Consider the following 4706-nt stretch of genomic DNA (forward strand, 5'->3'; position numbering starts at 1 on the left):
CTCCTTGTGTGTGTTTTTTCTCCTTCTCTTTATGTGTGTGTTTTTTCCTCATTGCCCTGTGTTTTTGTCTATATCCTCTTGTGTTTTATCTGTTTTATCATAATCTTTTTTTCTATCCTATTTCTCATGTTTGGGTTCCATATTTTACTTTAACAAACCCTTTAGCCACTCTAATATCTAAGTTTTCTAGCTCATTTGTGTGTTTGCGTTTACAGTTCTTCTAATTTGAATTCTTAAAATCACTCTTTTTATATACCATAGCCTGAACTTTAAGGCATTTGTTGTTAACATACTCAAACTTGTTGTCCTTCTGTTTAAAATTTCTTTTCTTTGTCTCCTTCGTCGTGTATTTAATCTTTTCTGTCCATATTTGTTCCATATACTGTATATATATTTTTTACGCTACACTGTTCAGATGTTTTCATGTTGAACTTGTCTCATTCCCTACATCCTTTCGCTTCTTTTCCTCGGCCAGTGTGTTATCCCTGCTGTTTCGTGATACTGTCGTATATCAATATTTTTTTATGATTGTTTTGGTGTTGTGGTAGTTTGTGGCCTATCAAGCTGCACAGATTTTTTTTTTTTTCTGGTCTTGGTATTAGTAATTTATACAGTGAGGGAAAGTTTGGTGATTGCATAGTAGTAGTAGTAATGGTGGTACCAGTAATAGTTGTAGTTACAGTAGTACTAGTAGTAGTAGTAGTTGTAGCCCCAGGTTAATCTGTTACGTGAACCCAGTAGACATCAGGCTGAAGTTGCCTTTCCCTGGCAGTCCACCATCCACACTTGGGGGTTAGGGAGGGTGATGAGGAATATTTGTATAACTGGGCAGTGCAATAAGGTAACCACGAGACATGCATAAATTAAATTAAGACTTGCTTGTGTTTCATTGGTTTTAAACACTTTATACAAAGTTGGGAAGCTGCTCGATTCCTTGACTACAAATTTATAACTTGCAGTAGTATATTTGGTTTGTTATTAACTGATGGAACTAAGCCACTCTTAAATTTGAATACTGAATAATGGTTGAATGTAATTTGGTGCGCCTGAGTTGTGAGGTGGGACCAAATCTCCTTGATAACTAGTAAGGTCAACCTTCCAGTCTGATTATATATGGATATCAACTGAAATGATAGATTATGGATCTTTGTCAGGTCAGGAAAAAATGATCTGAAGTGTTAGTATTTAATTTGGAAAGAGGTGAAAAGAGTAAGACAGGGTGGAAGTGAAGTTAGCAGGGGAGTGAAAGATAAAAATGGTAGATTACTAGTGGAGAAGGGAGAAAAAGTGAGCAGATGGAGAGAACACTTTAAGGAATTGTTGAACATAGAGGATGGAAGTAATGCGAGTATAAGGGGCTGGGGAATGGCTGGGAGAAGGAGGGAGGTGAGAAGACAGGAAGAAATCAGTAGGATAGAAGTTGTGGAAGCAATGAAGAAAGTTAAATTGGGGAAAGCCCCAGGAATTGATGGAGTGTGTGGTGAAATGCTGAAGCATGGGGGAGAGATAGTAGTAGAATGGATGTGGAAGATGTGCAGATTGGCCTGGGAGGAAGGTAGAGTCCCAGAGGATTGGAAGTCAGGTATAATTATTCCCTTGTACAAAGGAAAAGGGGAAAAAGAAGTGTGTGGTAATCATAGGGGCATTTGTCTTCTTAGTATAATAGGAAAAGTGTATGGTAGGATACTTATTGACAGAGTTAGAGAAAGAACAGAGAAATTAGTTGGAGAAGAACAGGGAGGCTTTAGGAAGGGAAGAGGTTGTGTAGATCAGATATTCATTCTTAGATCTTTAGAGGAAAAGTTTCTAGAGAAGGGAAAGAAGTTGTATGTGGCTTTCATGGATTTGGAGAAAGCATATGACAGGGTGGATAGACAAGGATTGTGGAAAGTGTTAAGAATATATGGAGTAGATGGGAAGTTGTTGAATGCTGTGAAGAGTATGTACGATGGTGCTAAGGCTGCAGTGCGTGTGGATGGTGAACTAAGTGAATTTTTCTCTTTGAGGGTTGGGTTGAAACAGGGATGTGTCATGTCTCCATGGTTGTTCAATCTGAACATGGATGAGGTAATAAAAGAGGTACAAGGTAGGGTAGTGGATGTTGGAGTGGCCCTGGTGAGAGAGGATAGTGTTTGGAAACTCCTTGTACTGTTGTTTGCAGATGATACTGTGTTGTTGAGTGAAGACGAAGGGGAGCTGCAAGGCTTGGTGGATGAGTTTGGGAGAGTGTGTAAGAAATGGAATCTAAAGGTGAATGTAGGGAAGAGTAAAGTGATGGTCTTTGAGAGAGGTGAAGTCAGTGAATGTACAGCGAGGTTGGATGGTGAGGAATTGGAAAATGTGAGTACGTTTAAGTACTTGGGTAGTGTGATGAGTAAGGATGGAGGTTTGGAGGGTGAAGTGCTTGAAAGGGTACAGCAGGGAAGAGAGGTTGCTGGTTCTTTGAAAGCAGTGATAAGAAACAGGGAAGTGAGCATGGAAGTGAAAAAGTTACTACATGACAGTATTGTGATAGCAGCTCTAATGTATGGAAGTGAATCTTGGACATTGTTGGAAGGACACAAGTCAAGAGTGAGAGCAGTGGAAATGAGTTATTTAAGAGGAGCCTGTGGAGTCACATGGAGAGACAGGCTGACGAATGAGGATATAAAGGAGCATTGTGGTGTGGATGTGGATGTGATAGGAAGCGTTATGAGGAACACACTGAGGTGGTTTGGCCATGTGGAGAGGATGGAGGGTGAAAGACTGATGAAGAGAGTGTATGTGAGTGAGGTGGAGGGGGGAAGAGGGAGGGGGAGGCCGAGGATGAGATGGAGGGATGGGGTGGAGAGGTACTGTATATGAGAGAGGGGGGTGTGAGTTGGGAGCAGGGCAGTGAAATGGCGGGGGACAGGGTGACTTGGAGGCGATTTGTTTGTGACCACCCCAAACGGGATTGAGGCGTCTGGCAATAGATAGATAGATAGATTTTTAAGTAAAGGTACTGTATATCATAATTACAGTAGTTAATGTGTGACACCAACATTATGAAATAGAATTTTGAGGGAAACCAAATCCAAAATATCGGGAGGATTGAATGATCTGTTGTAGGGTGTCCCCAGTAGAAATCATATTCATTTTACCAGGACTGGTTGAAGTGTATATGTGTGTCTTTTACCACTTGGTTGCACATTGGTTGGTCATTCTTCAGACTGGCTTACCTAAAGTATGTTATTGATTATGTAACAGGTGAAGATTTATTGTTTCTCGTATGCTTTTTGGCCATGTGCCATATTCTGTAATGAAGGTAGTTCTGTCACAAACATATGGCAAACCTGCAGCTGAATGATACATGTACAGTGTAGGACAAGCAATATTATTCAGTTCTTCAAACTTGTATGTAAAGAGTCTGTGTTCTGCTGTGCTTCAGAAGGTAAAGTGATGCTCCACAGCTGTTGCTGTTGTAGTCTGATAGTTTTCAACCAAAAATGTCTCATAATTTCAAAAAACGCTGGTCTTTGTTTTTTCATTGCATAATATTCATACTGTATTTTATCAAGCCTCAACTTGCTGGGGAATACTAAGTATTAGTGAAACAGTGTTGCATGAATCCACCTTATTTAACAGCTGGAAAATGTTCAGGCAAAATGCTGCTATCATAAACACAACATTGAATGAAATGTATACCTCAGGGTGAGTTTGTAGAGAATTGCAAGCAACTTTAAACTGAGATTGTGTGTTAATTTACCAGCAGCTTATCGTGAAGCATACTTAACCAAAGGGCATCATATGTTCTTGCTATCCCCAGATGATTTTATTCACCTCCAGTGAGACTTTTTGAACTACTGCACTACTTTGAGATTCTTCCTAAGTTTAGCATAACTTCTCGTATTTATTTAGTGTATACTGCCATTGTTTTTATGGCTTTGTATGTACAGTAATCCCTCAATTATCCAACCGAATAGAGCATTTCCAGGTAATGGCTTCTTCCGGATAATGGACGACTCCCCAGGCCCCCCTTCATACATAACCTTTTCTTTGAAAGCCAGTGTAAAAGACCACTACAATACATCATACATCACTTGTTCCTGTTGTTTAGCACTATCTAGTCAAGCACACCCTTCAACCACAGCCAAGCAATTATCATGGTCAAGCAGACCCATCACCCACAGACAAGCAGTCACCACTGTAGGGCCATACCCTGCAGTGACATGAAAACATGAAATAAACCGATTACACAAGAAAAATTCAGTGGACACACAAAACATGATGGTAGAATGGAATGAAATTGTGGTATGATAGAATAAAATCATGATAAAATAGAATAAAATCGTAATACAGTACAGGAAGCTAGACTAAAATCAAAATCAACACTCACAATTCAACCATCCCGCATCCATCTTACCCAGGATCTCCCATGTCTTCAGTCATCACAACCCTCTTCCTTTTCCCTAGTGAAGGGGCCATCATCACACACCCTAGGAAGAGGCATGCAAGGGATAGCAAGGCCTGAAGCAGGTAGGAAACAGTCACAAAAACCACCAAATACACTGCCATAACTGTCTGAGAGGAGATGTTTACTATGCTGTTGCCACACGGGAACTGAGCATGACGGGGTCTCTAGCAGTCACTGGGTGAACTACCCAGCCGGACAGGGCAGTGCAACCCGGGCTATTTCCGGCCAGCCGAGTGTGAAAATGTTCATGCAGCCATAATTTCCACCCGGA

This window comes from Coenobita brevimanus, chromosome 53, assembly GCF_032717465.1.
Source record: "Coenobita brevimanus isolate Jiangsu-jjx chromosome 53, ASM3271746v2, whole genome shotgun sequence".
Taxonomy (NCBI): domain Eukaryota; kingdom Metazoa; phylum Arthropoda; class Malacostraca; order Decapoda; family Coenobitidae; genus Coenobita; species Coenobita brevimanus.